At 40.9% G+C, this 21901-nt stretch overlaps 1 protein-coding gene across 1 annotated transcript in view; it reads left to right on the top strand.

Moving 5' to 3' along the window:
• Positions 1-7876: 7876 nt before the first annotated feature.
• nectin1b (nectin cell adhesion molecule 1b) overlaps positions 7877-21901 on the top strand; it is a 123313-nt gene continuing 109288 nt past the window's right edge. Inside the window, exons 1-2 of the mRNA XM_049726131.2 lie at positions 7877-8058; positions 8134-8300. The gene's annotated coding sequence lies outside the window, so the exon portion shown is untranslated. The remainder of the gene's footprint in view (positions 8059-8133; positions 8301-21901) is intronic.

Raw genomic sequence — 21901 nt, 5'->3', positions numbered from 1 at the left:
GTTCTTTGATATAAAATGTTTGTCTTCAAATGTGTCTCTCTGTGTGCTGCGGAGGAAAATGCAATTGATCTTATTGAACAAACAAAGAACACGTCGCACTACCAAAACAACTCAACCTGAAATGTCAGACTTGCTTTGAGTTTTATGGCTTGATTTTTGGAAATTTTTATTTCGGTCGTATAAAAATAAAGCTGTTAGTAAGCCTTTATTAACGAATTGGAGAGAGTCATCTTTTTGTATTCCGAGATAATTTAATGTTAAACGCCCTTCTTAGTCTTATTGACTTTATTTTTTGGATTTCTTGTCTGAGAATTTAAACTCAGTCCCCCCCCCCACACACACACTTCCAACATAACTTTTGACATTTATTAAACGAGATGGTGTCTTAGTTGTGCCTTGTCACGGCGTTGTGCCAAAGCAAGTGTCGGGCCGATTTGATGAATGTGTAGATGAACAGTTGGAGCAGAAAATTGAAGCTTGTACTACCTGAATGCTGTTTGGGAGGGGGAGGGGGAGTAACATGACAGCACAAATGTCAGTCTTGAGGATGAAGCCACTATCAGTTGTGCACTTATGGTTGCATTTGTGATTTCTGCTATGTTGTCATAAATCAAAACTGACCAAATGTTCTCCTTAAGAATTTGTAGCTTGAATTTCTTGGTTGATGCGATAATAGCGACATTTAATGAAAGAGGGGGAAAAAAAAGCAATATGGCACCCAGGGCGAATACTTTTTTGTTTAATGTCGATTTTTACGGCAGAGTTTACGCTGAATGTGAGTAAAGATTAAAAAGGTAAGAAAAATGATGAAGCGTATTATCGGTGATGGATGACGCTCGTGTGAGTCGTTTCACGCTATTGCAGGCCAAATAACTTGATTAAAATCATTTTGGCATAGTGAAGACGGAGTCCCGACTGCAACTATTTTTGTAAAAATGTTGCCAGAGCTTTGAGGTATGGGAAAAGGTGTAGATGAAATGTAAGCACGACTGGCGTTCCTGGGTTTGAGGCTTTCATCTCCTTGAGCCTTTGTCGTTGTTGTTGCCCCGAGCAACATATTAATAGATGGCCTGGAAGTGAAAGAGGGAGGAAAATCCAACACGAGCAATATGGCTTTTCAAAGCCGAGTTCCCTCATAAATAGGGGCATCGAGGCTGTAATGAAAAATTGTTTTAAAATCAATAAGCCTATTGATTGTTTATTTATTTATTTCATTTTATTTCATTTTATTTCATTTTATTTATTTATTTATTTATTTATTTATTTATTTATTTAAAATAGGTGCACCGAGGCTGTAATGAAAAATTGTTTTAAAATTAATAAGCCTATTGATTGTTTGTTTATTTATTTCATTTTATTTCATTTTATTTCATTTTATTTCATTTTATTTCATTTTATTTCATTTTATTTATTTATTTATTTATTTATTTTATTAATTTTTTTATTATTATTTGTTTTTAGGTAGGTGCCACAGAAAACAAATAAACACAAATAGCTGAATTTGTAAAAAGTGAAGCTCAAATATGTGGGGGTTAACAGTAATAGCTCCCTGAATATAGACAGGAGGGGGGAGGGGGCGAGGTCCTCGTCAGGATTTCGAGCCAGTGGATGTTTTGAAGTGCAAACAACCCGACTGCCTGAGCTTTCACCAGGTTGAAAGGGGAGGTTGGGTAAGGTTGCATAACCAAACCACCGGGGGCGAGATTGAAGGAGAATAGCAGCGAGAGCGTCAAGTCAGCATCCCTGGCGAAGGCTTGCTGAGCGGATACGGTAAAGATGGCGGCAGCAAAGGAGGCGCCTGAGGCGGTCATCGTCAAAGACTTCAAGTTTGCTGAGGTCAGCGTTTCTAACCGGCCATGTCTTGCCGCACAACAGGATGGCGAGGGTCAAATCAATTTTTTTTTCCATTATCCTAGTTTGATTTTAGATTTTGCATTACTCCCTTTAAGAATCTTACCAAATAAATATTGTCAGATGTTCCTGATGCATTTTATTTTGCTTTTAAAACCACTTTTGCAGTGCATTGAAACGGTATTTGTGCTCAGAGTAGTACAAGGAAGCGGCAGTAATGGCTGTCAGAGGCTGGCACGCCTCACTGAGCTGAAGACAACATTTTCCATGCGACCGACTGCAGGCGATGTTGGCCGTTACGTAAGCCACGCATGACGTGCTCACACGTGAGCTCCCTGATGGAACATTTAAAAACACTTGGCTAGAGATTGAATAAAAGCTTCGGTACGCTTCTGGGGAGTGTTTAGACACCAAAGTAATCCATTTTTCCTGGACGGCTTTGACCTTGAAAGCTCCTCTTGGGATGTTAAAAGCATAACTGTTTACTTCCCGCCTGCCTCGGCTCTCGGGAAAGTGTAGGTACGATTCGGCGGGTCCCGGAAAGCGTCGAGTTCTACGATAAACAACGGCGTCTCTCTTACACATGACTGAGCTTCCCACTGCCCTCCATTTGCCTTAATGAAGTACGCTGAAGCTAATTAGACATTAAGAGAATGTATTACGGAGAAGTGGATTTTTAAATTGTTTGCTCAAGAGACGAGATGGCTCAGTAGCAGTCTGGTCATTTTTAAACTCAGACGTTTGGGTTCAAGCGACGGCCTTTGTGACCATATCCAAGATTTCCATCATTGCTTTTCATTTGATCATGCGTTATAAAAGCATTTTAGCATCATAAGACCAAGTGGTGTTCCACAAGGCTCTATACTAAGTCCACATATTTTAGCACTCAGCTTTTCATCAATGTTTTTCATTTATATTGCATAAAAGGATTTTATCATTATAAGACCTCGTGGTGTTCCACAAGGCTCTATATTAAGTCCACATATTTTTGCACTGGACTCTACATAAACTGGGAACTGTTTTACATTTGGAAAAATACATGTCTGGATTTTTTTTACGTTTGTTAAAATAGGAACGTCACACAAAACAAAATTGTCCGACTTATACGCGACCTCAGTCCCAGACAGGTGCATTGGGCCCTGAATCGCTTTTCATTCTTTTTTGTTGGCTTTCCGTGACACATCAAATATATCCACAAATGTCTTACTTTAGTTCTTTTTTTTTAACTGCGCAACTGGAAGCTCATCAAAAGTACTTTCAGGGGCAACTGTCACCTATCACAAAGACGAATTTACAAACGGAGCCGATCGATGGCGTCGCTGCTCAGAACTGTGGAAAATGAACTCCTCCAGGGACAATTTTTAGGACCACTTTTTTTCGTGGTGGGCTTTTAGGCACGGGAGATGATTTTTCAAGGAAAGTGTCATTTTGTTTCTTTTTGATGTCATTTTTTTGGGGGGGGGGGCAGAGATGGGCCTTTCAGGTCTTTTGGCTAATCAGATGAAAAAGGATTTCAAGGCGCGTGGAGCACAAGCGTTCTCTTTGCCGAGATTAAAGCACCATTTTGAGGTACAACGCACGCACTTAGATGTTTTTGTTCTTTTGTCATCTGTTTGATTCTCGTGGCTGTCGGGCTCCCTATTGTCACCGTTGTGCTGGCGCGGCGAATCTCCATGTCGTTAAGACGTGACCGAGAGAGAGCGAGAGAGAAAGAATCCACTAGGCTTTAATCTCAAAATTAAAGAGGAGTGCCGTTGCATTACCTCGCACTCTGCGCTAATTGAGAGTTTCTCGATGCTTGAGATGGTTACTGCTGATTGCCGCTTTCATGTCGCTGAGAAGTCACTCTCGTTTCCGATGATGAAAACATGCAGTCGCGGAAGCTTCTCTGAAATGTAACCACCTTCTGATCTCTTGGACTGATCAATAACTTGTGCTTCATCTCTGCTATCCAGTGGTAGCAGTAAGTCAGATATTCGGCAGTCATAAGTAAGTCTCAAGTCTTAACCTTCAAGTTTCAAGCGCATCCCCAAGTTACCGCCGCACAAATCAAACGAGACAAGTCGAGTCGAGCACCCACTAAATTTCAAGCAAGTTGAGTAAAGACTTTACTTTAGGCAAGTCATAAGTCAGACAAGCTTAGTCACAACAACTAAATCACACTTTAGCCACGTTTCTCTCATTTTCTAATTCTAGGAAAAAACTTAAAATGAATGTTGAAATGCCCAAAGTGTACCATTTACGTATTAGTACGTAAAGGCCTAGATATTTTCGGTCATGACAACACCGCTAGTTAGCTAGCTACGTTTGTTGTATTGAAGTATTGTTATAGTTTTTATTTAATTTTCCCCAAATAAACCCACGTCGGTTTAGTAATTTCTTCAAAAATTAGCAGGCATACCTTTGTCTACTTTAAGGTAAGCAATTGGTATTCATGAGTTTCTTACAAGCTAACATGCTAGCAAGGACAAGTTAACATCGCTCGTGAGGAAAGCTATGTTCTCCTTTGTTACAAATATTTACTTTGGGTAGTCATAATTTACAATTAAGCCCTAACGTTTTCCATAATTTAATGTTCTTAATCAGACATTTTATTCCTCTAAACCTACAACCGGCCTTGTAAAACCGTCTGGTGTAAACGCAACCGCTAAAATTAAAAATAATAATAATAAATTGGCTGGTGTTCAGCAGGCCAAATGACGTTGCCTTTTTGCCAGTGTAATTTGTTTACTGAATTTACTCTGTCATTTTTTTTTTTTTTGTTGGGGGGGTCACGCGCCTTACTAAGGCCTCTGCTAAGCTTGAAAGCCTGCAGCACAGTTGTTTCTCTACATTCACACACATTTGTTGTTACACTTCATTTGGTAAATGGATTTCTTTAGCCGGCAAAACACACCGTGAGGATTTGTCTCTATTTCTACGCCAGCACGCTGGAATCTAAACAAGCTGTTGCTATGCCAGGGCTGTGAAAAGTCTCCTGAAAGGAGAAAAAGACCCCTTCATAGTTCTAACGTAATTATAATAATTGTGTACCTCTCTGTATGTGTCACGTGTTTTTTTTAGTTCTTTATATATAATTTTTTATTTGTGCAAAAATACAACTAAATGTGTGAAGAGAGCACTCCCGGGAAATCTTGCTTTACAGACCCCCTATTATGTTGCCGGTCAATTTGACGCAATTTTGTCTGCTTGGTGTGATAAGTATATTTCAAGAAAATTTGCCACAATTTCCAGTCCTTCGTTCACTTTGACCCAGAATGAGAAAACGAGGTGTCCTGTTTAAATTGAACAGTTAATAAATAAAAAAAGGAAAAGAATGAATGATTACATTTAAATAAATAATGACACAACTGATTTTTTGAAAGGAGAATTGTTAACATGCATTTTTAATGGATTATAATTACCGAGGCATGTTCCGTGAGAGGTAGTGGATAATTATCTTTTTTAAAACCTGTCTTCACTGCTAACACTTTTTGTGTCAATCTGACTTGGGTACATTGTTGCTGTTTCTAAGAAACCAACACAACAGGAGGATTTTAAAGGCCAATTTAAAAGCCAAAAGTGTCAAACAAAATGTGTCTTTCAATTGAGGGGGGGTTGAGGGGTTGCTAACGTTACCCTCAATATAATAAATAAAAATACAAACATTGTAAACTGCTTCACCCCGCCAAGTAATCTTGCTTTAAAGGATTATTATTGTGCGGGTCAAACTGACCCAACATTTTCTGCTTGGCTTAATAAGTGTGATCACTCTGTTCAATGAAAATGGTCGATTTTGTCACCATTTTGAGTATGTGGGCCATTTTGACCCAGAATAAGAAGACACGTCTTATTTGAGTTATTAATAATAATAATAATAATAATAATAATAATAATAATAACATAAAAAAAGAAAAAAGTATAAAATTCTCCTGTGATTTATTTAATAAATAAATCACATTTGAATAATCAATGACAAAAGAAACAATTGCCTCCAAACAAATTTAATGTGCATTCTGTTAGGGGGACTCCCAATGGAAATGAGCCTTATGGTTCTAATTGAATGAATTTACATTTCATTGTTGAGATGCTCATTAGTGTTCATTATCCTTCTCGAACAAATAAAGGGAAAGAAAATAAAGGAAGTGGAGATTATTCTCATCGAAACATGATGTGTGAGCGGTAATGGAGTTAATAATGGCTCCCCATTTATGGCACTTTTATTGTAACGGTTCAGACCCGGGGACATTATTGCTGTTCCTGGGAAACAAACCCAACGAGAGGTTTAATATCGTCCTTTTATAAGCCAAAAGTTTCACATAACCAAAAATGTGCATTTCAGGTTTTAGGGGGGGTTACTTCTGGACAAAAAAAGTACAGCAGAGCTACTTTTTTTTTTTTTTTTTTTAAAGTTTTTTACTTTTTAGGGGTGCTCATTACGTCGATCATTTAAATGAATGAATGAATGAATGAATGAATGAATGAATGAATGAATGAATAAATAAATAAATAAATAAATAAATAAATAAATAAATAAATAAATAAATAAATAAATAAATAAATAAATAAGATTCTATTGGCTAGAATCCATCCCATCGCTTGATTGACATACAGGTAAGCCTGTCAGGAGGCAATCACAGTGAACCGCACATGCGCAGTAGACAGTGACCACACCCCCTCACCCCAGCATGTTTGGCCGCGCAAACACAAACTCGGCGCCAAAGCTAACAAGCTAATCAACGCACTACGCATTGCGGATTGTAAGTACTCGCTTTTTTCTTTTAAACTAAAGAAAGTTTATGTTCATCAAAAGTGAGTGGGGTTTCTGGACCTAGTAAGAAGCTAAAAACGTATCACTTTAATACGGAATGTGAGTTGGACTTTTTTTTCACGTCATTTATGTCAATTATGCGTCCCTGGCTGATTCACTTCAGTGCAAGTCATAAAACAACTAAACTCAGGTAATTACAAATTATATATATATGGGTAGATCTTTGTGACTTGGTCATTTCAAAAGTAGCTCGCAAGCTGAAAAAGTGTGAGCACCCCTGACCTAGATGTAATGTATTTTATTGGACAACCTCGTATCTATAATAAGTGAAGACAGCATGAAATTATACCATAATTAGCGCGCTACAATGTCATCTAATATGTCAAGATGGCCGCATTTCTCACCCGCCAGAAGTAAGGCCGATGTTACTGGCTTGACCCGGTCTTTCCAAACTTTTCCACTTTACAAAGTAAGCCTGGAAGCAAAAAAGAAAAGGAAAAGTTCATGACACAGAGATAAATAAAGTTCACGTGGTAATCATGCAAATCAGATGATAGCTGTCTGACGTTATTTTTTTTTTAAATGCTGTCAACAAGATTAATTTGTACAGGGATTAATTGTGTAAAAACTGCGACCCGGTCGGTCTCATTACCATTTAAATTCCTCGTGATGCTGGATTGACTTCGGGACATGATATTTATTATGATGAGGTTGTTTGGCTACAAGACTGTGTCAAGCAAAAGACGCATATTGTCACGGTCTGTGGCACATTTAATCCGGAGGCTGAAGTATTTGATGAAAACACAATTTATAAGACATTTTAACTCCGGGAATGTTTGCAAGACCCATTGGAAGTAAACTAAGTCATGGCTGCCATCTAGTGGTGATTGGTGACAATACACCTAAATGCTGCAGTTGTTCTCAGCCTATTTGCATCTGTGTAATTTTTTTCCATCGTATTTTTTTCCTCTTGTTTATGTGGAAATCGAACATTGAATATTTATCAGTGTTTTTCAGATTTTATTATGTTTAAAAAAATTTGTTTAGACGCCGCCAGTTGTTTATCCCTGATCCAAGATATAACACATACCTTTAGGTAGTTTTTGTTGTGTCTGAGTATCTCGTTGTCCTCTGAGCTGCTTTGAATTATTTTTATTTTTTTTACAGGAGTGCAGAAGTTGTTTTGAAGCAAAAAAAATCACTATATCAGCATACTACCCTAAAACAGCAAAATACAAATAAAAGAAAATTAGGGAGCAAAGTCCCATACTGTAATACCATGACTTAATTCACACGACTTACAACAGCAACACGTGACGAATCAACAAACAGGAAACAAAAGCACGCCAAGGAGACAACGAGGCACACATGGAGAAGACACAAGTGGCTGGAGGAAGCTGATTGGTGGACACAAGAACCGGGTTCAGGAAATCAGGTGGAATAGACAATGACATGCGGTGAGAAGGAAAACATGACCAAACAAATTTAAGTTCTGGTCTTTTACCTTATTTATCATAAATTCTGTCCCACAGAATGACGTTCTGACGCAGAATTCTTGCGTGTGAGCACTCAAAAACAACAAGAACAAATGTTTTTGAAGAGGACCAGAGGTGTAAAATGGAAACGACATCATCAAGTAATGGTTTGCAATTTTCCCACCAAGGAACCGACATTTGAACCAAACAAAACAGCATCAAAGGTAGGACATAGTTTGTTTTATCTCATGTTAATCAGTCACGGTTCTTCTTTGGATGGTTGCATTCCTTTCATGTCACACAGTCCACCGAGTCAATTAAGACTTGGCTTGTAGATGTTCAACATTGTCATCCCAGACTCGTTTTGAAGCCAACTATCGAGACAAACACACCTCACACCAAAGGGAATAATCTTATAGGACAAGGCCGTCTGGCATTTGATGTTCTTTGTTCAGGAAGGGGCCAAATTATCATGGCGTGTACCCAACCTTATCAGTTTTGCTTCCGTATTTCGCAAATCAAACCGAGAAAGTTATCTAACTCGGCTTCCGAGCGCGCCACCTGCTGCGTCTCTTGAAAGAACCTGCCAATGAATATCTCGTCCTCTGAGCTACTTTGACAATTTTTTTTTCCTGTTTGCCACCAAGACAAAAACACATTTTTAATTGGCGAGCAGATGCTTTGTTTTGCTCATTCCTTGATGACATTGTGACGGAACAACGTTGGCACAGTTGGCGCGTAATTGTCAGAGCCGTTGCCCATTTCCATAATGACAAAGAATGAGCTGGTTAACCAGCAAGGGTCCACAAAATTGGACAAAAATGATTGAACGGGCGACAGACAATTGCTGTACGATTCTTTCTCGGTGTGTGTAATTGCGTATTGATCGGCTTGTATTGTCATTTTTTAAATTAATAAGTCAATTACAAGCTGGGACTTGTTTTGTTTAGATTTACAAGTACATATTTTGTAAGAAATATAAAAAAAAAAATACAAATGATTTACGCTCTGTTTAAACTTTGTCCTAAACACTTTTATTGATCGTGCTGGCAACTTGATAGAAACATTTTGATTTGCAAAATGTGTGGTAAGACTTCGCAGTTGTGTGAAGCAAATGAAGTTAGCAATTAGCAGGTGTGGCCGTTGGCAGTTATTTACTCAATGGCAGGAATTTATTTTGTGTGCGCGCGTCTGTTAAAACAATTTTGATCGCACTAAATAAGTATGATATAATTAAAATAAAATATTTAAGTAGAACGAAGTAGTCAGACGTAAATGCAAAGCCCTCGTTGCCATGCCGCCCTCTAAAAATGTAATTGCCTGTTTCAGAAGATGACGACGCACTCAAACACTTTCTCGCTGAGGTGTGAAGTTTGACAAGTTTTATTTCCTTTTCTTCAACACCTCTCAAAAGCGTTATTGTGGCTTTTTGCTGACGCGCCGTATTCCCTCGGCAAAACGAGACGACTCTCGCTCACACGTACGCAAAGATCATTTCAGTTTAAAAGCCGGCGGCACCTTAATTGGGAAGCGGAATATTTTATTCCAGGGCTACTATTAACACCGTGTGATTTATAGGACGTTGTGCATTTTTGATGCTTCGGGAAACGATTTCCTGTATTGCGTTTTGGCTTTATGGAAATGAAAATTAACGTGATGCGCGGCGGCTCGTCAGAATTCCCCCAAGGATGCTGATGCTCCTGTTTCTTTGTCAGCAGCCCAAATGTTTTGTTTTATTCACAGGTGTCAGCGCGGCAAAATGGATGGCTGCTGATCTGACGAGATTAAAAATGTAAAAACGCTTGACAGTTACGGGTCAACCATGTTTGTCGAGTCGCGACATTGATTTACATCGAATGGTGGGGGGGGGAATCACATGTCTTCTTGAACAAGCGTTGAACAGAACAAAAACAAACGAAATGAGCCCTGAGGCCAGCTGGTCCACATCAACAACGGGAGCGATTAAAAAAAAGAATAATGCCGTCCAAACACGGGTGAGCGTGACACCTTTTCAAACTGCAAAAGTGGTTTTCTTCATTAAAAAGACAAATAAACATCCATTTTGCGTTGGCCCGGGGTGGTTGGAATCGGCCAAATGCTTCCTGACTGAAGAGGCTATTAAACAAATGTGTGGCTGTCAAACAATGGCCAAGTTGAAATGGTGGCGAGGGGAAATATTTCCTGCGGGCACAGGTGGCTGGAAATCCATTACGGATTTTTTGCCTTCCAAAAAAATAAAAAGCGATCCAACTGATTGATACTTCCAACAAAAGATGTCCTATTAGTTAGGTGAGCTACATTGAGGACAAAATATTTCCACGCACGCCGTTCGTCACCTCGGATGTCACGACAGTCATTGGTACGCACCGGTAGAACTACAACGGTGTCAAAAGTGAGCATTATCCCGCCCGCGTAAGTGATAAAACATCCCGCTGACTCGACACGGTCGACGAGCAACAATTGCTTCAATCATGCAAGCGAGTCGCTTGCGCTGGCCCGCGTGTTAATCGGCGCACTTTTAGGCCGTCAAGCGCGTCGGCGGCACATCTCCCGTTAGCGCACTCCATCGCCGAATTGCAAACATGGCAACGCGGTGACAGGCCGACGGCGCGGGTTGTAAATCACCGCCTGTGGCCCGGCAGGGCGAAGCGTCGCCACCGTATTGGAACTGGAGATGGCTTCTGAGATGATGAATGGCGGAATGCCGGAAAGACGTCTAGAAAACAGATCTGGTCGCGGATGTCCTTGAGCGGGATTGCCGTGCGGAGGCTTATTGAAGGGGGGAAAAAAAACCGCCTCGTGCTTAGTGCGTTCTCGCTCCAATATTGTAAACTGAGTTCATTTTTAGTTCTTATGTAAATGGAAGGTGGTTGGAACAAGGCTTTGTATTGTTGAAAAAATCTCCTACTGCTTTTGTCTTTTTTTTTTTTTTTTTTCATGTGCCATTTACCAAAACGCAGACAATCCAAATGGCCAAAACAAACATTTGAATGCATAACAAAAAAAACATCTGACGATTTCCCAAACACACCAACGTGGGCTTTTCGGTTTTGATCATGCTGACTGCGTTTGCGGCAAAGGAAGGGAAGCACTGCATTCCTGGAAAAGTAGTCGGAGGAGCATAAAGTACATTTCCGCTTTGTCAAAGAGGATTATTACGACGCAACACCCCAACTGTGACAATTGTTGCGATAGCGGCGACAGGACGGAATGAGAAAGATACTTCCAAGCAATTCCGAGACTTACTTTCTTAAATTGCAGTTCAGTTGCCAAACATGAGGTTATCTCAGTGTGTACGACAAAATATTTGTCATAACTTTTGCAGCTCATTAGCATAAAACAATCAGTTAAGAAACAAAACAAGAAGGATTTATGAAGTCACTAAGTTCACCTGTTGCTAGGCAGATTTTGCAACATGCTACACTTGTAACTTTATTTTTGCGCCATCAGGAATCAGATAAAGATTTAATTAAGTTTGCTTAGCGCATTTCTCACGAGGCAGATTTAATGGCACTCCATATTTCATGATTTGCTATTATTTATTTTTTTGCAGCGTCTCCTTAGCGCTATCTTTATGTTATCAGCTAAACACGCACACGTGGCAAGATTGATTCATTCGCTTATGTTTTATTCACTATTACATGATCTCGATCTCGCCTATTGGATGGGAAAAGAGCCGCCTTTTGTTTACCCCTCATCCATTTCAAACACGTACTCCCCGTGATTAATGCCGGCCTCGTACACGAAATAATCTGAATTACACCGCGGCCGTCGGATTACAAATGGCATTTTCCGCCCATGTCGTTGTCTGATTTAGGCGACAACAAGCTGGATCCCCGCACGCGCGTTATCTTCCAACTGCGCTCTCATCAAATGCCGCCATTATCCGAGATCACGCACGCACTAGTTTGCAGATAAGCAGTGTTACATTATGCAGCGCTTGTATGCGGACGCTTAAGGTGTGCTGGGTATGAAAAGGAGCGGGGGGGGTCCTCATGAGTGAGCCCCCTCAGCCTCATCTAACTTTTAAAACGCGAGGGGAGGATTCTCTCTCAGCTCCAAATTGTAATTATGCAAATGAGACTGAATTTTTAGATTGCATGCAGATGGGAACTTTGGTTTGCTGAAACTTGACTCGGTTCGGTGGAAGGTCATTCTTTTTTTTTTTTCCTGGAGGTACGGCCAAAAAAACAAGGATGGTTAATAAAGATGCCGTCCTTTTTAAGAGTTGATTTTTATTGTTATCTGAGATCATCTGCAGTCTGTTTGCGGCGGCCATTTATGTACCAGAAATGCCAAAATGACTTTCTGTTCTCCTCGTTTATTTCCAAAATGGACACCATTTTTTTTTACAAGGACATTAGCAGGTTGCAGAGGACAACCCAAGTTTAACTAATGCGCACGTACTCCTCCTCCTAGCTCGTCCGACTCTGCTTTGACTTTCATAACAAAGACTACATCATACAGACCGTTTGCCAAAAACCAGAAACCAGGGACAGCTTCAACTTGGCTCTGATATTGTTGAGAATTTAATTTGTGTGGAAATTGCCGCACGCCAACAGGCGAGAGCGACGTATAGACGTTTTCATCAACAGAATTCGATTGGCGCTCACCGTTGCCAATGTTTGTCACGAGGGCTGTCAGTCAGACCCCAAGGTCAAACTTAGCGACAGCCTGTCCTCGGAATCCGAGAAAGCCGGAGGATGAGGATGAAGACGAGGAGATGGAATAAGAAAAAAGTGATTACAGTGGAATCTGGCATTCTCTGGATGAATGCACTTTGGCACTCTGAAGCTGATTGTGATTGACACTCTATGACCAGTCGCAGCCTGCCGGAGCATCTGTGCTGTCGGGGCGGCGAGGGGGCGCCCGGCCAGGTTCGGCGGGATTACTTTCTTCTGGAATAACTTTCCCCCGAGAGAAGATTACAGTAGACAAAGTGAAGTCGGCATTTCCCTGGTTTCTTTTTAGCAGGCCGTCGCACCTCTCGGGGCTTCTGTCGGCTGTGCTGGGAACAATCTACATCAATACGATTGAAATTGATAGACTTTGATGATTGATGGTATGTCTCTTTGTTGCTTTCAAGCTATAGCGTAGTCTTCTTGAATCTTTTGCCTCTTCGCAAAAGGAAAATGAATCCTATCCAAGTTTACTGACTGAAAACATTGGAAGGAAATGAACTGTATTATGGACAGTTAACACAGTAAGAAAGTTAAGAAATATATATCTTTTTTGTCAGTGTGAGAAACTGCACCCCGGAAATGGTCACTTGTGCTGTGATTTTGATTTTCTTTGCCCTCCGTTTAAGGTGTCACGGTAATAACGGTCATCACCAGGCAGTGGCTACAAATTGCTCGGGGCTCTCGACAGCAGCAAATGACTGCTAGCGGTTCAGGTTGTTTAGTTCCTATAAACCACTTCGGTTTTGATTTAGAACAGTTGGAACAACGCTTGAGGCAAGGACATACTGTATTTCATCGCTGGGAAGCAATATTAAGGGGAAAATATGTTCCTGTGGAGCTAGCTATCTCTCTATTCACTTTGGAAATGCTCTGGTGCCACGAACTAGCTTTGTTAGCTAGCTAGCTAAACTTGCTAATGGCATGGATACTAATTAGGTCGCTTGTTATTCAGTCATCAAGCTAACTAAAAGGAAATAAAACCGTCTTAAGCGGCACAGAAAGCGCGTATTTAAAAAAAAAATGTTGATCATAGGCCTTGTGATCCTCTTGTCATATCAAGCTATCACGTGTGGCAAAATTGTGATACCCGATTAAAGCTCTCCACCTTGTTTTAGTTTGATTGGTCTGCGGTGGCGCGCAACGGTCGCCGGTGGCCATCAAGCATCACCATTGATTAGTCATGTGACACGCGGCGTGACATTTTTCATGTTCTGCGAGCTAGACTATCCTGTTGTTCCGTGCGTGTCGGATGAGATGATTGTCATCCCACGTGTTACAGCTCTAATGAAGCCAGCAGGACGCATATGATGAAGCAATGAGACAACTCCCACTCACTCACCCCTTGAATTGGAAATGATTCCAATAAAACGAAATTGCAAGATTAGAATTTTTGAGAACGTTGCAGATTTTTTTTTTTTTTTAAAGGAAAAATGTTTAAATAAAAAAGTCATAGATCAAATTTTATTTTAAATTCAAATTTTCTGTTTTCATTTTTGATTTATTTTTAGGGAGCTTTTTATTCAAGATAAAAAATAATTAGATGTTTAGAAATCAATATACTTTTTGTGTCAACTTTATATAATATAGAGACCATCATCATTGTAACTCCTCCCACCAGCCAATCAAATTCCTCTATCCGAGCATTGATTTATTTACTTATTTATTTTTTACCAATGATGCAAGCGTGACGTTCAAAGCTGGCAAGAAGCGAATAAACACGCCAGAGCAGTCCGAGAATGAAAAACACCACTTGAGTAAAACGTTGCTTTTATCTCATTAGCTATAAAGCTAATGCTTGGCCTCCCATTAAGAATATGCGAGGTGAAATAGAAAGCCATATTCAATCACTTGACTCCTTTGCTGGCCCTTTCTACGCGCTAACAAGGTAAATATAAAAAGCTGGCCGAATGTTTTACCGCCGCTGTCAACCTGCGCAGAGGGAAGCGGCGCTATAAAAGACGGATGGCTGATGATCGGCCGACGGTTTGCATGAATTATGATTTCATGCAATGGCATAAAGAGTCACTTTTGCCGTTGGCTCCGCCTCGACCGTCACATTTTGTTAGCAGGGGGCCGCGTGATTGATATTAGAATAGAGATGAAACTACTTTGCTGTGTTGTACAATGATGAGCTGAAGCAAAGTAGCCAGTGGACATATTTAGACTCATTTAGTAGTTAGTAATAATGGACAAAAAACACTTTGCTTCACCCCAAGTCGACTTGTTATGATGGACGATGATTTAGGAATTATTCAATTTGTCAAGATAAAGAGAATTACATGTTATAACTACAAGTGACTGACCATTCTGAGCTAAACAGCCAAAAATATATATATATATAATTTTGAGCTTTCTGTACTGTAGGTGGATTTATTTAATATTATACACATTCCTTTGTTTGTTGGCTGCAAGTGTTTTAACACAACCAAATACGGTTTGCTTGCCCTATAAAGGTCTTCCGGTGCCTGAAGGCTTGTATATTTGAAGGCGTCCACTCACTACTTTATCTGCGCCCCGTCTCTTTCCCAGCAGACCCCGAATGATCCCATCTTCCACTAAAGACACACGAATGGCGAGTAAACGCAAATCAGCCACGTTAAGAAGCAGAAATGTGGAGATGGAGGGGCAGTACGGAAACCATATCGGGAGGCACTTGGGCTGCTTTTTATTCTCTCTCGCAAAGGCCGTCTTCCTCCTGACCTAAGCCGGCCTGACGTGTTCACCCCCTATCCTCGGTACCTATTTGCGGATGATTCTAACGTATGGTGACATGGCCTGGGGGGGCAGCGCTTCCTCTCCAGTGTCGGCAATCGGAGAGCTGGCTAATGTCTTTTGGCTGTTATTTATCTCGGGCGGAAAAAACACAAACGGCGTCGAGGGAGGAGTAGGCTCGAGCGCGGGCTGCAAAGCTGATGCTTGTAATGTGTTTCGGAGGCTTGCATCCGTTTGGTTCTTATGCTGTGCTGTGGCAGAAAATGTCATTCCCCATTGAAATGAATGCAAATGCCAGTAATCCGTTCCTTTTTTTAAATCATTTAAAAAAAAAGAACAATATATATATATTTTTTTTAAACAAAATATTTCAAGAATATTCTTTTTTTTTTTTAAATATTATTTTTACTTATTTATAGGAATTCAACAGAATTTTGTAGAAAAGAAAATAGCATGAAAGAAATAGCAGAACTACGGCTTCACTTGTACACAACCAAAGTCTTTTTCACGATTTCTGCCGTTAAATTTGCATCAAAACCTACGTAAGAAAGCAATCGACTCTTTATCCATTTTAATCAACCCTTTCATGGGTGCACATAATTAAAGGCTACATTTAGCAATGGAGTCCATCAGGATAATCACCTTGGCTTTCTGTAGCCGCAATCAGCGTGACTCCATATCGCCAGCTGGAATCACCCAATGAGGCACAAAGACGCCTTTCAATGGCAATCCGATAGCACATTAGGATGCTTTGCAAGAAAAAGACCATTAAAACGGTTTTTATCACTTAAAGGGTAACACGGTGACCATCAAAGGTGCGACGGTGAATAGAAAGACAATTTACAATTTAATCTTTGTCATTTTATGGACGAAAAGAAAAATATTCATATGAAGGGACGTTTGGATAATTGTAAAATTGTTGAATTACACGAAACAAAATGTCTTTCGTTTGAACCGGCAAAGGTGATCTTTAGCGTTTTGAGTTACAAACTCGTTCACGGCACCGATGAGACGCGCAAGTCAAGGCGATGGCGTAATTAAAGCAAATGGCTGAGCAGAACGCGTCAATCACAAATTTGGCTGTCGCTTATCAACGCAAGCAGTAGGCTGCTGTTTCCCATTAGCGGCGGTGGGCGGAAGTCATCAACAAATATGCACGACCGGCGTGGGTGCAATCGGCAACGACGAGCCCAGATTCTCTTTGCTTGCAGCCGTGCTATTTATAAAGTGCAGGACGCTCGCCTGTCCTCATGAATAAACCTTACTGGGATGAATGCTTCCCGCCGGGAATACACTACGGTGGGAGGGGAGAGGAGGGGTCGAGATTTAATGTCCACACTTCCCTTACATGGAGATGCGACACTTCAGGAGTCTCTGCAAACAGGATATGAGAACACTTAATATGAACACACACGAAATGGATGCATGCCATTAGCATTAGCATTAGCGCAACGGCAAACCCTTAGATTCAAATTGTTGATGAAGCCGCGCGGCATTTCCAGTATGTCAGCCTCTCTTCACATTTCATCTTTGTCCGTAAAAAAAAGAAAAAAGCCCCAATTTACTGCCTAATTTTCAACAGCATCAAAGTAGAAGATTTTTCTAAACAACTGTCTGGGATTTTTCCGTGCCGGCGCGCTGACGCGACCCCGAGGTGATGCCGGCGGGATTGACAAGACGCCGGGTCCGAGGCAGGGGGGGGATTTGGAATAAATCACAGCGACGGGTCTTAGCCTGTCGCCGCCGCGTCGCCGCAGAGTAATAGATCTCCCGCGTAGCTCACCGGCCTCTCTGCCACAAAGCCGCCTTGAGGGAAATGAATTGCAAAAAAAAAAAACCAAACAAAAAAAAAAAACACCTCATAAACATTAGCAGGTCGCTACAGAATGTGCATATTGAGGTTAGCCTGGGTTGTTAGTGGAGAGTCACCTTGTCTAAATTCACAACTTGAAACCTCAATCTTGTCCTAAAACCTCAAACCGCGGCTTGAATCCAAATTTTCAAACAATGGCCCTAGTTTAGACCAAGATCACGTGCACATGTATGACTAAGTACGCATGTTCCAGCTCATGTGTGGCCGCTGTGCTTTGAAGGATTTATTTCCCACACTTCTCTTCCCCCCCCCCCCCCCTGCATGTCACATGACCTCTCCAAAATATCTCAGCCTTGTTCATATTTTATGCCTCTTGCCTAATTTAAAGGAGGGAATTAGAGCAGAAAATTTGGCGGTTTTCATGGACACACACACACACACACACATTAGCATTTGACACTGGGCGCCATCTTGTTCTTCACACAAACAAACCCTGTGAAAGAAATGAAACAGACTCCCGGTTTGGGACTTTAATTTGAATTATTAATATTGGTGACACTGTCGCATAGCACTCAAAACTACTTTTCCATGACGACAAGGATGCTTCACCCCAGCACCCCCTTTCCCTCCAAGAACATCCAACATGGTGGCTCGTCACACGGGTGACATCACGACCTCGCTTGAGGCGAATGATGACATGATCGGCACCGAAGCAGCAATGCTGCCCGCCAGCTTCTGGCGAGCCCCTTTGGCATTCGGGTCCACTTCCGACGAGCCCGCTGAATCATCTAGCGTATGCCCGATTTTATTTTTATTTATTTTTTTCCCTCTCACCAGTAACACAATTGGGTTGTATATATACGTATATTAGAGTCTTGATTCAAATTTACTGTTGAAGCCAGGTCGGCATTGCAAAAAAAAACCAAAAACAATCTGTTCTCAATTGTGTTAGCTGAATTGATAAACTATAAAGCTCAACGCTTTAAAACTGGTCGTAGCATGGGAGCTTTTGAAACATGAATGAACGCAAATCAGTAAGTGGAGTGTTCAGAGTTGCCTGTCGCATCAACGGCACATCAGCCCGGCCCGCCTCGACGTCTCTTATGTAACGCTCGGAAGAGAGGAGATGCCTGCCGCCGCGAAATACTAACCGTGGCTTCAATCGCTAATTTCCAACCCTAACCCTGACATGAACTTAAAAATCTGCCTCTGACTTTAAACCCAAACCTTGTTTTCAAACCCTAATGTTACCTTCAAGCCCTACCTTGGAAACCTAAACCTGGTCTCGCAACCCTAATTGAAAACCTTAACCCAGTCTTAAATCCCCACTTTTGAATTTGTAACCTATAAACCACACCGGCCTTGAAAACCTAACCCTCCATTTGCAAGTTATCTTAGCGACCCCGACACGCATCTCCCGAGTTACCGTAGTGCTGCTCATACAAAATGTAGGTGAGACGTTACATATGCATGATGGACTGGAAGCTGGAAGTGTGTGTGTTGCGTGTGCCTGCAACCTAATAAACCCGAAAGCATCAAGGTCTGCTGCTGCTGCTGCTTTTTGGAAGTAATAAATAAATAAGACTCGCAGCAGCCTGCAAAGAAAGTACAAATCTGACTGAGATTACATAACTCAAATCTGCTTGTTCTTTGTCTGCCAGGCACTTTTTATGCAAGAGCGTTTTACTCGCTTCAAGCATTTATGACTAAACCAGATTCGATATTAAAAGCTAATAGAACTACAAGGTTATCTTAAAAAAATATGTACCGAATGTGTAAATAGTCTACTGAAAAAAATAAATTAAATTAAATTAAAAATAAATTAAAGAACTAGTGGGTGTGTTTTGAGGCAAGCTACTTGTTTTGAGGGATTTTGCTGTGTCAAATGTTTCGTACCATTGGCAGATAATTTTGCCCCTGCATAGGGGGCCATATTTTTATTTGATTTTTTTTTTTTTAGGGGGGGGCATAGGACAGCCCGCCTTTTGTCGAGAATGCTTATGCCTTTACATTTTTCCTCGTTTTTTCCCCCAAGTCTTCGTTTCACCGCTTGAACTTGACGTAAACGAAACGAGCCCTTTTACAAATCAACCCGAATTTGTGCGCTTTCAAAATCAAGCTGTCGCCCTCCGCTCTGTCTGAAAGGAGAGCGACAGACAGGCAGCGCATCGCGTCGGCTTCATTTTTGAAGACAGACGAAATGTCAGGCCGCAAGCGACGGGCGGCGTGTACTTTATAATTAACCGCTCATCCCGCCCGCCTAGCGTCTCGCAAACATTCAACTCGTTACATCACATTCTTTTAATGTTTTATTTCTTTCACTTTTTAGTCTGCTTAACCCAGGAAGTAAATTGACTAATGGATTGACTGTTTAACTCATTAACTTGGTGGCGAAAGATCAATCGATGTGAAAAATCTACAAAATGCTACATTAGCCTAAATGCTAATCAGCCTAATTGCTAGCACGTTTCTGAACGTTGCGTGTCGCCTTCATGGCTCGCTAAAATGTTCCTTCGCGGCAGCCTTCGCATTTTATTTCATCTGTTGCTTCAGAGGATATTAGAAAATAAGAAAAAATGACAGCAGAGGGAGAGGAGTCTCTCCTGGGGGAAGCGGGAGGGGGGTGCGCTAGCTGGCCACGTTTACGATTATCATCCATCTGTTCAATTAACTGTCAGCTTTTCTCCAAAATGAATGAAAAGACAGACCGAAATAAAGCTGGTCGATAACGCCGGGGCCACCAATTGAAAGAGTGGCCTCATGCATTTCTGAGCGGCAAGCGTGAAAATGGACACGGACGACGCTAAGCGCGGGAAAAAGAAGAATTAAACTAATTTCCGAAAACATGCATAATATCGATATCGGGCCTTCCTGACGAGCGATAAGGATAATGAGCTTTTCTCCTTCCTTCAGCTGGATGCGGGTATTGTGTCTTACAGATGTAAGTCTCATTATCTGACCTCAACTTTTCTTCAATTCAATTCCCGCATTCGCCGCTCGCCGAGCGCGTCGGCCTGATTAAAGAAGTTTTTTGTTTGTTTTTTTTCCCCCCCACCTCCTTTCTTCGAGGAGGCTGAAGTCGTTTTATCAGCTCTCACGGCCAAAAAGATAGCGAGGCTCCGGTGTTGGAGAAAGCGCCAGACAGTTGCTGCTCACACACACGTTAAGCCTCCGAAAAAAAAAAAAAATCACTCACAATGACTACAATGCAAGTGTGGTATCAAAAGCTCACCTTTCCGCTAGGTCACACTGCGAAGAAAAAATGGCATGGACTGATGTATATCTGAAAGCCTTTTTTTTTTAAATTGCATTCATTGAATCTTAATTCATCCTAGTAAATGCATAGGCAAAAATTTTAGTTATGCAATGCAAGATTCTAAATGGGTTATTTTATGCCAATTGAAAGGACGTTAAACTGTTTATTTCTGGTTTGAACAATTCTAAGAAAAATGTCAATTTTGAGAAATGAAGTAGAAAAAAAATTAACTAGAAAAAAATAAACGTGTATATATGTATATATATATATATATATATATATATATATATATATATATATATATATATATATATATATATATATATATATATATAAACTATAAAAAAATATGAACTAGAAAAAAATATATATACTATATTTATTTTTTAAATCTACCATTTTGAAATTGACTGCCGTTAAACGTGATGTTGCGTCTCTGGAAGCTCTTCTCAACAAAATAGAAATGACAAATCTAAACTTTCACACAAACGGAACCCTTTCCCGTTCCAATACATGATCCCAAAGGCAGCCATCACGGAGGCCCTCGACATCTCGTGTTGTTCCTAAGTGGCCGTTCAACTTTTAGACAAGCATCAGTGATGCAAGGAGACAAAAATCCATCCTCCTCCTTGGCCATAAATTCACAGGCTGAAGAAAACAGGATGTAATCAATTTGGCTAGCGGTGCCTTATCTGCACTTGCAGATCCTCCCCACCGCCAGCATCAACCGACTCCCTCCATTGCCGTTTTATTTATTCCCCTCCCGCTATCTTTAAATTCTCAAACGGTGCTTCCTGTGGTGGAAATAACTTTTTTTTTTGTCAACTTGATGAGACAGCTTGTTACCAGCAAGGTGAGTGGTGATAACCTAACTTTCATTGGATGGATCAGTTGGGCTCTGGACTGTCACAGATTTTTTTTTTTTTTCTTCATCCTCCCTCCCGCCCAATTGAGTGCGTGTATTTATTCATCTCGGTTGGGATTTATTTGCTGTTAGGCGACTTATATTCCTCCGGCGAGCTTGATCTCCTTGAATCAGATTGCGCCTTATCGGTCGGAGCAGGCTGCACCGAGGCCGTCGTCCTGCCAGCTGAGCTCTCAATCGGCATGTCGCACATTAGCGGCGCCATTACCGCACCTCCGCTTGACGTCTGCGTGGGTTGCGTTGGCTAAATGGCTAATTGAAAACAGCCTTTGTATTGCGAAAAAAAAAAAATGTGTACCAGAGATGTGAACTCGGGTGAAAATCAACTCCAGTCACTGAGACTTGACAATGAAAAGTTTATTTTTTAAGACCTTAACTAGGGCCATAAAAATCTATTTACGTATATTTAAATGTTGGACCGACTTGTTTTATTGGTT

The sequence above is a fragment of the Syngnathus scovelli genome, chromosome 7, assembly GCF_024217435.2.
Source record: "Syngnathus scovelli strain Florida chromosome 7, RoL_Ssco_1.2, whole genome shotgun sequence".
Lineage (NCBI taxonomy): Eukaryota > Metazoa > Chordata > Actinopteri > Syngnathiformes > Syngnathidae > Syngnathus > Syngnathus scovelli.
Note: the sequence above shows the minus strand (reverse complement) of the source record. Positions and strands in the feature narration are given on the sequence as shown.